The following is a 12,966-nucleotide window of genomic DNA, read 5'->3' as shown; positions in this document are numbered from 1 at the left end:
CATTTAAACTTAAACCACTCTCAACCTTTTAATAAATGTTTTTCTTTTTTTTGAAATGCCTCTTAAATCTCTAACATGAAACTCCTATTAGATCTTCAAATTGACCTTGATCTAAATGTTCGTTATATATAAAAAGACTTAACATATTTTCATATATATTTTATAAAAAAAATTTTAAAATTAAATTATAAAACAAAATTATTCCTTTCAGGCATAACATGTTTTAAAACGTGTTACTCCCACATAAAATCTTTTCCAAATAAACAATATATAAATGGAAATTTACACAAACTCAATTGACCACACATGAACCAACAACCAGCAAAAATGGCATATAATAGAAGTGTTATGAAAGTGTTCTAAGTCCAGAAAATAAAAAAAAAATATTTTTAAAATTTAAAAATTTAATTAAATAGAGAGGAGAAAATTTCGAAAACGTTCTATATAAAAAAGATATTTTTTTCGTAAAATTTCTATAAAAAAAATTTTTCCGAAAATTTTTCAGAAGAACGAACTTTTTGAATATTATCCATAAAAAATAATTTTTTGAAAATTTTCTAAAGAAGAGATTTTTTTCGAAAATTTTTTTCAGAAAGGAATTTTTCCAACAATTTTTCAAAAAAATTATTTAAAACGAGATACTTTTTCGAAAATTTTTTATAAAGAGAGAATTTTAGAAGAGATTTTATCGAAAAATCTGTATAATAAAGAGAATGTTACAAAAAATTGTCTATAAAAAATGGAATATTTGAAAATTTCCTGCCGAAGAGAATCTTTCGAAAAATTTCATTTAGAAACTGAACAATTCTCCTTTTTGCGAAATTTTTTATAACAATTTTCTATGAAAATCGAAAGCAGGAAATGAAAATTTCCTGCTCAAGAGAATTTTGGCGAAAATTTTCATTTAAAAATTGAACACTTCCTTCTCTTTTGGTAAATTTTTAATTTTTATTAAAAAATTTGCTTATTTAATTTTCTAACGAAAATCGTATTTGTAAAATTTTATACAGAAGGGAAATTTTTGAAAAATTTCTAAAAAAGAAAAATTTCGTTAAAAGTGAAAAATTCTCTTTTTCCTAAAAATTTTAATTAGTTATTAGTTAGTTAGTTAGTTAGTTAGTTTAGTTTAGTTAGTTAGGTGTTAGTTAGTTAGTTAGTTAGTTAGTTAGTTAGTTAGTTAGTTAGTTAGTTAGTTCGTTCGTTCAGTTCGTTTCGTTCGTTACTTTTCGTTCGTTCGTTCGTTAGTTCGTTCGTTAGTTCGTTCGTTCGTTCGTTCGTTCGTTCGTTAGTTCGTTTCGTTCGTTCGTTCGTTCGTTCGTTCGTTCGTTAGTTCGTTCGTTAGTTTCGTTCGTTCGTTTTCGTTCGTTCGTTCGTTCGTTCGTTCGTTCGTTTCGTTAGTTCGTTTCGTTCGTTCGTTCGTTCGTTCGTTCGTTCGTTCGTTCGTTCGTTCGTTCTTCGTTCGTTAGTTTCGTTCGTTCGTTCGTTCGTCGTTCGTTCGTTCGTTCTTCGTTCTTCGTTCGTTCGTTCGTTCGTTTCGTTCGTTCGTTCGTTCGTTCGTTCGTTCGTTCGTTCGTTCGTTCGTTCGTTCGTTCGTTCGTTCGTTCGTTCGTTCGTTTCGTTCGTTCGTTCGTTCTTCGTTCGTTCGTTCGTTCGTTCGTTCGTTTCGTTCGTTGTTCGTTCGTTTCGTTCGTTCGTTCGTTCGTCGTTCGTTTCGTTCGTTCGTTCGTTCGTTCGTTCGTTCGTTTCGTTCGTTCGTTCGTTCGTTCGTCTTCGTTCGTTCGTTCGTTCGTTCGTTCGTTCGTTTCGTTCGTTCGTTCGTTCGTTCGTTCGTTCGTTCGTTCGTTTTCGTTCGTTTCGTTCGTTTCGTTTCGTTCGTTCGTTCGTTCGTTCGTTCGTTCGTTCGTTCGTTCGTTCGTTTCGTTCGTTCGTTCGTTCGTTCGTTCGTTCGTTCGTTCTTCGTTCGTTCGTTCGTTCGTTCGTTCGTTAGTTCGTTCGTTCGTTCGTTCGTTCGTTCGTTCGTTCGTTCGTTCGTTCGTTCGTTCGTTAGTTCGTTCGTTCGTTTCGTTCGTTCGTTCGTTCGTTCGTTCGTTCGTTCGTTCGTTCGTTCGTTCGTTCGTTCGTTCGTTCGTTCGTTCGTTTCGTTCGTTCGTTCGTTCGTTCGTTCGTTCGTTCGTTCGTTCGTTCGTTCGTTGTTCGTTCGTTCGTTCGTTCGTTCGTTCGTTCGTTCTTCGTTCGTTCGTTCGTTCGTTCTTCGTTCGTTCGTTCGTTCGTTCGTTCGTTCGTTTCGTTCTTGTTCGTTCGTTCGTTCGTTCTTTCGTTCGTTCGTTCGTTCGTTCGTTCGTTTCGTTCGTTCGTTTCGTTCGTTCGTTCGTTCGTTTCGTTCGTTGTTCGTTCGTTCGTTCGTTCGTTGTTCGTTCGTTCGTTTCGTTCGTTCGTTCGTTCGTTCGTTCGTTCGTTCGTTCGTTCGTTCGTTCGTTCGTTCGTTCGTTCGTTCTTTCGTTCGTTCGTTCGTTCGTTCGTTCGTTTCGTTCGTTCGTTCTTTCGTTCGTTCGTTCGTTCGTTCGTTCGTTCTTTCGTTCGTTCGTTTCGTTCGTTCGTTCGTTCGTTCGTTCGTTCGTTCGTTCGTTCGTTTCGTTCGTTCGTTCGTTTCGTTTTCGTTCGTTCGTTCGTTCGTTCGTTCGTTTCGTTCGTTCGTTCGTTCGTTCGTTTCGTTCGTTCGTTCGTTCTCGTTCGTTCGTTCGTTCGTTCGTTCGTTCGTTCGTTCGTTCGTTCTTCGTTCGTTCGTTTCGTTCTTTCGTTCGTTCGTTCGTTCGTTTCGTTCGTTCGTTCGTTCGTTCGTTAGTTCGTTCGTTCGTTCGTTCTTCGTTGTTCGTTCGGTTCGTTTCTTTCGTTCGTTCCGTTCGTTCGTTCGTTCGTTTCGTTCGTTCGTTCGATTCGTTCGTTTCGTTCGTTCGTTCGTTCGTTCGTTCGTTCGTTTCGTTCGTTCGTTGTTCGTTCGTTCGTTTCGTTCGTTCGTTCGTTCGTTCGTTCGTTCGTTCGTTCGTTTCGTTCGTTCGTTCGTTCGTTCGTTCGTTCGTTCGTTCGTTCGTTCGTTCGTTCGTTCTTCGTTCGTTCGTTCGTTTCGGTCGTTCGTTCGTTCGTTCGTTCGTTCCGTTCGTTTCGTTTCGTTCGTTCGTTCGTTCGTTCGTTCGTTCGTTCGTTCGTTCGTTCGTTCGTTCGTTTCGTTCGTTCTTCGTTCGTTCGTTCGTTCGTTCGTTCGTTCGTTTCGTTCGTTCGTTCGTTCGTTCGTTCGTTCGTTCGTTTTCGTTCGTTCTTTCGTTTTCGTTCGTTCGTTTGTTCGTTCGTTCGTTCGTTCGTTCGTTCGTTCTTCGTTTTTCGTTAGTTCGTTCGTTCGTTCGTTAGTTCGTTCGTTCGTTGTCGTTCGTTCGTTCGTTCGTTCGTTCGTTCGTTCGTTCGTTCGTTCGTTCGTTTCGTTCGTTCGTTCGTTCGTTTTCGTTCGTTCGTTCGTTCGTTCGTTCGTTCGTTCGTTCTTCGTTCGTTCTTTCGTTCCGCTCTGTCCGTTTCCCGTTTTTTCCCCCCTTTGCCCTGCCTCCCTTTCCCCCTCCTTTCCTGTCCTCCCTGTTGCTCCCCCTCTTCCTTCTTCCCCGCCCTTCCCAATGAAACCTGCCAACAGACGTTCACTTTAAACCCTGACGAAATGTCACATATTTTGAACTTTTATTTCAAGTTTTTTTATTAAAAATTCATGAATTTGTAAGCACACCCCCCTTCTTTATAATCACCGTGACATTGTTTTTATGGAAAAAAAAGGAAATAAAGAAAAGGACAACAGAAAAAAACAAAAACAGGAAACAAACATTTAAGACAACAAGTGAAAATGGCTACAAGTTTTACGTTGATTATGAGTGTCAATTGTTGTTTTATAAATAAATAAATTGTTATTAAATAATATAAGGCCAATTATATAATTGCAAATACTTAAATACACTTACAGAGGAAAGGACAATAAAAATTAATAATATTTGATTGACATGGCTTTGTAAAATGTTGTTAGATACTAAAGAAAATTTAATATAAATATTTTTATAAAATAGTGACACATTAAAGAAAAACTATTTTCATTGTTATAATATTTATAGATTATTATCCATGAAGGCTTATTGATTTTAACTAAGAAATTCAAAAGGCATAAAGCTAGCGATGAACTAATCAATTTGAATACAAGATTGGAAAATAATGATAACACTTCTGGCTATTCAATACTAACTTGACCTTAATAATATTAATTAGATTGAGTAAAAAACTGTTGAGTATTTGAAAGGTATAGAACTAAAGATTGCAATTTCCTCTATTGTGGTCTTTGAAATAAATAAGTAAGAAAAATAAATAAAGTGGTTTTGTCACTTGGATGTTTCAGATGATAACAGCACGTTTTTCTGATGACTTAAAGTCACCAACACTTAAAAGTTTTTTAAAAAAATATTTGAGCTAAAACTTAAATTTCCATAAACTTTACACAAATGTTCTTTATATTCGAAAATTTTAAAACTAATCGAAAGTGATCACTTAAAGTAGAGAAATGTGTCTGTCTTTCTTTTGTATAAAGGAAAACTTTATTTTTTGACATTTAAAAACTTTAGCCATGTATATAAATTTTCAAAAAACTTTCTTATTTTCCATTAGACTAAACACAAGAAATCTGTAAATAACTGACAGCCCATAAGAAAAAATAATCAAAAAACCAGAACAAATAAACTTATTGCAAGCAATCTGACAGTATTTTCAAATTCCAATAAAATGAAATCAAAATCACAAAACAGCCATAAACATGATAAAGCAACAACTGTTGTTAGTTTAAAAATTTGTTTTACTTTTAACAGATTGTGTTTTTTTTTTAACTTTACTATTTCTTAAAGTTTTTGTTGCTAAAGTTATTTATCACTTTTGTCACTATACTTGTTAGATAAATTTACTTTATGATTTCGTTTAATATCTTTTTCTTGGTTGTAAACCGCGTTGAAAGCGCAAATTTGACGTTAACGCGAGCACTGCTCCTAAAAGACTGCTTCAGTTTTTTTCTTTTTTTTTTTTTTTCATTTTCATCAACTACTAAATAACGCAAAACCACTACGAATACAACCACTTTCTAACACTATTATACACATTAGGATGGTGCCGTTTCTATAAAGGAGAATTTAGGTTTAGTTTCTTACAAAATAAGTTGGATCAGTGTAGTCTAGTCTATAGTCTAGTCTATAGTCTAGTCTATAGTCTAGTCTATAGTCTAGTCTATAGTCTAGTCTATAGTCTAGTCTATAGTCTAGTCTATAGTCTAGTCTATAGTCTAGTCTATAGTCTAGTCTATAGTCTAGTCTATAGTCTAGTCTATAGTCTAGTCTATAGTCTAGTCTATAGTCTAGTCTATAGTCTAGTCTATAGTCTAGTCTAGTCTATAGTCTAGTCTAGTCTATAGTCTATAGTCTAGTCTAGTCTATAGATAGTCTAGTCTAGTCTAGTCTAGTCTATAGTCTAGTCATAGTCTAGTCTATAGTCTAGTCTATAGTCTAGTCTATAGTCTAGTCTATAGTCTAGTCTATAGTCTAGTCTATAGTCTAGTCTATAGTCTAGTCTATAGTCTAGTCTATAGTCTAGTCTATAGTCTAGTCTATAGTCTAGTCTATAGTCTAGTCTATAGTCTAGTCTATAGTCTAGTCTATAGTCTAGTCTATAGTCTAGTCTATAGTCTAGTCTATAGTCTAGTCTATAGTCTAGTCTATAGTCTAGTCTATAGTCTAGTCTATAGTCTAGTCTATAGTCTAGTCTATAGTCTAGTCTATAGTCTAGTCTATAGTCTAGTCTATAGTCTAGTCTATAGTAGTCTAGTCTAGTCTATAGAGTCTATAGTCTAGTCTATAGTCTAGTCTATAGTCTAGTCTATAGTCTAGTCTATAGTCTAGTCTATAGTCTAGTCTATAGTCTAGTCTATAGTCTAGTCTATAGTCTAGTCTATAGTCTAGTCTATAGTCTAGTCTATAGTCTAGTCTATAGTCTAGTCTATAGTCTAGTCTATAGTCTAGTCTATAGTCTAGTCTATAGTCTAGTCTATAGTCTAGTCTATAGTCTAGTCTATAGTCTAGTCTATAGTCTAGTCTATAGTCTAGTCTATAGTCTAGTCTATAGTCTGTCTATAGTCTAGTCTATAGTCTAGTCTATGTAGTCTAGTCTATAGTCTAGTCTATAGTCTAGTCTATAGTCTAGTCTATAGTCTAGTCTATAGTCTAGTCTATAGTCTAGTCTATAGTCTAGTATAGTCTAGTCTATAGTCTAGTCTATAGTCTAGTCTATAGTCTAGTCTATAGTTAGTCTATGTCTAGTCTAGTCTAGTCTATAGTCTAGTCTTAGTCTAGTCTATAGTCTAGTCTATAGTCTAGTCTATAGTCTAGTCTATAGTCTAGTCTATAGTCTAGTCTATAGTCTAGTCTATAGTCTAGTCTATAGTCTAGTCTCTATAGTCTAGTCTATAGTCTAGTCTATAGTCTAGTCTATAGTCTAGTCTATAGTCTAAGTCTATAGTCTAGTCTATAGTCTAGTCTATAGTCTAGTCTATAGTCTAGTCTATAGTCTAGTCTATAGTCTAGTCTATAGTCTAGTCTATAGTCTAGTCTATAGTCTAGTCTATAGTCTTCTATAGTCTAGTCTATAGTCTAGTCTATAGTCTAGTCTAGTCTATAGTCTAGTCTATAGTCTAGTCTATAGTCTAGTCTATAGTCTAGTCTATAGTTAGTCTATAGTCTAGTCTATAGTCTAGTCTATAGTCTAGTCTATAGTCTAGTCTATAGTCTAGTCTATAGTCTAGTCTATAGTCTAGTCTATAGTCTAGTCTATAGTCTAGTCTATAGTCTAGTCTATAGTCTAGTCTATAGTCTAGTCTATAGTCTAGTCTATAGTCTAGTCTATAGTCTAGTCTATAGTCTAGTCTATAGTCTAGTCTAGTCATATAGTCTAGTCTATAGTCTAGTCTATAGTCTAGTCTATAGTCTAGTCTATGTAGTCTATAGTCTAGTCTATAGTCTAGTCTATAGTCTAGTCTATAGTCTAGTCTATAGTCTAGTCTATAGTCTAGTCTATAGTCTAGTCTATAGTCTGTCTATAGTCTAGTCTATAGTAGTCTATAGTCTAGTCTATAGTCTAGTCTATAGTCTAGTCTATAGTCTAGTCATAGTCTAGTCTAGACTAGTATATAGTCTAGTCTATAGTCTAGTCTATAGTCTAGTCTATAGTCTAGTCTATAGTCTAGTCTATAGTCTATTCTATAGTCTAGTCTATAGTCTAGTCTATAGTCTATTCTATAGTCTAGTCTATAGTCTAGTCTAGACTATAGACTATAATCTAGTCTATAGTCTAGTCTATAGTCTAGTCTTTAGTCTAGTCTATAGTCTAGTCTATAGACTAGTCTATAGTCTAGTCTATAGTCGTCTATAGTCTTGTCTGCAGTCTAGTCTATAGTCTAGTCTACAGTTTTGTCTATAGTTTAGTCTATAAACTAGTCTACAGCCTAGTCTATAATCTAGTCTATAGTCTAGTCTATAGTCTATTCTATAGTCTAGTCTATAGTCTAGTCTATAGTCTGTCTATAGTATAGTCTATAGTCTAGTCTACGGTATTGTGTATACTGTTGTCCATAGTCTGGTCTAAAGTCTACTCTATGGTATTGTTTAGTCGATAAGTTTAGTCTCTAATATTGACTAAGTCATGTCTATAGTATAGTCAAACATATAGTCTAGTTTTGATTCTATGGTTTAGTCTAAAGAAAAGTTCCTTTTATATAAAAAATTGGAAAACCCTCGAAAAAAATACATATTCTGTTACAATTAATAGTTCGAAATTCATTATATTGCAGAATTTTAGCAACTTTTATTGGTGCCAACATAATGCTCATATATGAATTAAAAGGATTTTTGTTTGAAATTGTATAATGTGAGCAAAACTATTATTGTCTATTTTTTTCTTTTTTTGTTATGAAACGAAAACTAAAAACTTTCATATTTTAGTTTGCGTTGGCGAATACAGTGACAACTGCTTTATGTTTCTGGATAGAAATAACCAAAAAGGATGTTATAATATTGTTATGTACTTAACATTAGGCCCACAGCAAATTGTAGACAAATGTGTTGCGTTTTTCGCCAATGTATATCAAAATGTTAATGATAACACCTGACACTATGTAGATTTAAAGAATAATCCCAGAACTTATAAATTTAAAAGAAGACTATAAATGGTTTTTAAGAATAAATAAAAAATTTTAAAAAATTTCCAAATTTCAGCGTGTATGATAACCCATAATTCTGAAATTATATCAATCCGAAATATTATATTACAATTCCACTGTAATTACATAATTATGTATAAGCAAATGTAATGGTTAAAATGTTATCCTTTGTGTGTAAGAAATTAGAATTTGTTTTTTGGTATAATATATTTTTCCACAAAACTTACATCTATATAGGTACATATTATATATTAAAGTGTTCTTCAACTTATTTTTGTACATTAGGGTGTCAATTCAAGATTCATGTTGATCATTTAAGAATCTTAAGAGAACACATGGTAGACTGTAGACTAGACTATAGACTAGAATATAGACGAGACTACAGACTAGACTATAGACTAGACTATAGACTATACTATAGACTAGACTATAGACTAATACTATAGACTAGACTATAGACTAGATTATAGACTAGACTATTGACTAGACTATTGACTAGACTATAGACTAGAAATTGACTAGACTATAGACTAGACTATAGACTAGACTATAGACAAGAGTATAGACTAGACTATAGACTAGAGTATAGACTATAACTAGACTATAGACTAGACTATAGACTAGACTATAGACTAGACTATAGACTAGACTATAGACTAGACTATAGACTAGACTATAGACTAGACTATAGACTAGACTATAGAATAGACTATAGAATAGACTATAGACTAGACTATAGACTAGACTATAGACTAGACTATAGACCAGACTATAGACTAGACTATAGACTAGACTATTGATTATAGACTAGACTAGACTATTGACTAGACTATTGACTAGACTATAGACTAGAATATTGACTAGACTATAGACTAGACTATAGACTAGACTATAGACAAGAGTATAGACTAGACTATAGACTAGAGTATAGACTATAGACTAGACTATAGACTAGACTATAGACTAGACTATAGACTAGACTATAGACTAGACTATAGACTAGACTATAGACTAGACTATAGACTAGACTATAGACTAGACTATAGACTAGACTATAGAATAGACTATAGAATAGACTATAGACTAGACTATAGACTAGACTATAGACTAGACTATAGACCAGACTATAGACTAGACTATAGACTAGACTATTGACTAGACTATAGACTAGACTATAGACTAGACTATAGACTAGACTATAGACTAGACTATAGACTAGACTATAGACTAGACTATAGACTAGACTATAGACTAGACTATAGACTAGACTATAGACTAGACTATAGACTAGACTATAGACTACACTATAGACTAGACTATAGACTAGACTATAGACTAGACTATAGACTAGACTATAGACTAGACTATAGACTAGACTATAGACTAGACTATAGACTAGACTACTAGACTAGACTATAGACTAGACTATAGACTAGACTATAGACTAGACTACCTAGACTAGACTATAGACTAGCTATAGACTACTATAGACTAGACTATAGACTAGACTATAGACTAGACTATAGACTAGACTATAGACTAGACTATAGACTAGACTATAGACTAACTATAGACTAACTATAGACTAGACTATAGACTAGACTATAGACTAGACTATAGACTAGACTATATTAGATATCATTAGATTACAACTATAGACTAGACTATAGACAAAACTATAGACTAGACTATAGACTACACTATATACTAGACTAGACTAGAATATAGACTAGACTATATACTAGATTATATTAGATATCATTAGATTACAATTGCTCTCCCTCAAAATATACACCCAACTAGTATTGTAATTTGTGTTATACTATGCAACATATATGTATGTAAGTACCCTGCAATTCTGGATGGCTGTACAAAATATAAACTCTTTTAAATATGTTTGTATTCAGAATGAATTTCGTGCTATAAAAAATCTACATACATATGTACTAAGTAGTAAATTATAAATTAAAGCTAATTGAGTTGTGCCAGCAATGGGAAAAATTACAGCTTAAAGGGATACCTAACTCTTTTTCGAAACAGCTGGGTATATTTTGCACCTGTAATCGTTTGAAAAATGAGAGAGTTTTTTTCTTACACGAATAGAAAGGATATTTCTAACATTTTACTTAGTAACATGTTGCATATTTTATTTCAATTGATATTTTGTTTAGTTAAATTACAATTCCTTTTCTTCAATACAAAAATACATATATGAATAATACATGTCCTCAACATGGTTGTGCTTGTTTTTTTGTCTATTTAGAAATAAGAAAATGTAATACTACAACTACTCATAGAGGTTTATTTTTATGTGGTGACTGTAGGAGCACGGTACTAAAATGTCTTGGGAGGTGTTTTGCAGACATTATCTTGTTCATATATTTAATAAACTGAATTCAAATTAAAACATGAAACAATCTATGAATATTAGGGAGATAATGATTAGTGAGTTAACAAAATTAAAAACTAAAATATTTATGAAACTTATTTTAAGTTTAGCTTATTTTATTATTTACAAAACATTGTTGGTTACCCTCCTATTCCACCAATTCGTTAACTATCATTTTAGAAAAAATAGATTGCTTTATGCTAATTGTAATAGTTATTTAGTTTTTGGCAATATTTCATATATTTTCTTTCTGTAACATAAAATTTAGCAGTAGACTGCTTGTTTTCATTTTTCGGTTCATGGTGTTGGTCAAGGTCACTAATTTGAATTTAATGTTTTATGGTTTTCGTATTGTACAACAACTAAAACTAAAATACAATAACCAAACAAATAAACAACATTTAAAAATGTTAAAAAAACTTTTTATTGCAGTTTTTGCTCCAAATGAAATGCTTCGCAAATGTGGAAAAACTACAATCTCAATAGTTTGAAACTTTGAAAAAATAACCAAAAAAATAAAACTTTGAAACATAATATTTTGCAAAAGCCTGCCATATTTCTTTACTTATATTTATGAATATTTAAAAAATTAAAATTTATTTATATGCAATATTAATATCACAAGTTTGGTTGCTAGTTCAAAAAATAAAACGCCATAAATCAAAATTGAGTTAAGAATACAAAAGTTTTAAAAATATTTAACAATATGAGTTTTAAAAAATTGGCATAAAAATAACAGATTTATGCAGAATTTTAACAGTATTATACTTAATGATTTTTGTATACAGATTTATATGTTTTAAAACTCTGGTTTTACCAAAGACAATTGAAATATATTGTTTTAATAATCCAATACATTGTATACAGCTCCAGCCGAGAAAAATAAAAGTTAAACTAAAAAAACAATAATTTCGAAAGTAATGGAGCGAATAAATGTTTTCTGCATTAACAAGAACAAAGCTATTGTTTAAGATATTGTACCAAATTCAATAATTTAGTTTATTATGTGGTTTAACATATAGCCTATAGTATAGTCTTTAGCATACTCCGTAGTCTAGTCTATAGTCTAGTCTTTAGCATACTCCATAGTCGAGTCTAGTCTAGTCTATAGTCTAGTCTATAGTCTAGTCTATAGTCTAGTATATACTAGTCTATAGTCTAGTCTATAGTCTAGTCTATAGTCTAGTCTATAGTCTAGTCTATAGTCAGTTCTAGTCTATAGTCTAGTCTATAGTCTAGTCTATAGTCTAGTCTATAGTCTAGTCTATAGTCTAGTCTATAGTCTAGTCTATAGTCTAGTCTATAGTCTAGTCTATAGTCTAGTCTATAGTCTAGTCTATAGTCTAGTCTATAGTCTAGTCTATAGTCTAGTCTATAGTCTAGTCTATAGTCTCTAGTCTATAGTCTAGTCTATAGTCTAGTCTATAGTATAGTCTATAGTCTAGTCTATAGTCTAGTCTATAGTCTAGTCTATAGTCTAGTCTATAGTCTAGTCTATAGTCTAGTCTATAGTCTAGTCTATAGTCTAGTCTATAGTCTAGTCTATAGTCTAGTCTATAGTCTAGTCTATAGTCTAGTCTATAGTCTAGTCTATAGTCTAGTCTATAGTCTAGTCTATAGTCTAGTCTATAGTCTAGTCTATAGTCTAGTCTATAGTCTAGTCTATAGTCTAGTCTATAGTCTAGTCTATAGTCTAGTCTATAGTCTAGTCTATAGTCTAGTCTATAGTCTAGTCTATAGTCTAGTCTCTAGTCTAGTCTATAGTCTATAGTCTAGTCTATAGTCTAGTCTATAGTCTAGTCTATAGTCTAGTCTATAGTCTAGTCTATAGTCTAGTCTATAGTCTAGTCTATAGTAGTCTATAGTCTAGTCTATCTAGTCTATAGTCTAGTCTATAGTCTAGTCTATAGTCTAGTCTATAGTCTAGTCTATAGTCTAGTCTATAGTCTAGTCTATAGTCTAGTCTATAGTCTAGTCTATAGTCTAGTCTATAGTCTAGTCTATAGTCTAGTCTATAGTCTAGTCTATAGTCTAGTCTATAGTCTAGTCTATAGTCTAGTCTATAGTCTAGTAAGTCTAGTCTATAGTCTAGTCTATAGTCTAGTCTATAGTCTAGTCTAGTCTATAGTCTAGTCTAGTCTAGTCTAGTCTAGTCTATAGTCTAGTCTATAGTATAGTCTAGTCTATAGTCTAGTCTATAGTCTAGTCTATAGTCTACTATAGTCTAGTCTATAGTCTAGTCTATAGTCTAGTCTATAGTCTAGTCTATAGTCTAGTCTATAGTCTAGTCTATAGTCTAGTCTATAGT

At 32.5% G+C, this 12,966-nt stretch overlaps 1 protein-coding gene across 6 annotated transcripts in view; it reads right to left on the bottom strand.

Annotated features, from left to right (window-relative positions):
- The window catches only part of LOC119606473 (multiple C2 and transmembrane domain-containing protein), a 71,145-nt gene that overhangs the window by 28,911 nt on the left and 29,268 nt on the right, over window positions 1-12,966 (bottom strand). The window lies entirely within an intron of this gene.

This window comes from Lucilia sericata, unplaced genomic scaffold, assembly GCF_015586225.1.
Source record: "Lucilia sericata isolate MDLA Ls3-8-SP2 unplaced genomic scaffold, ASM1558622v1 Contig000589F_arrow, whole genome shotgun sequence".
NCBI classification, from domain to species: domain Eukaryota; kingdom Metazoa; phylum Arthropoda; class Insecta; order Diptera; family Calliphoridae; genus Lucilia; species Lucilia sericata.
Note: the sequence above shows the minus strand (reverse complement) of the source record. Positions and strands in the feature narration are given on the sequence as shown.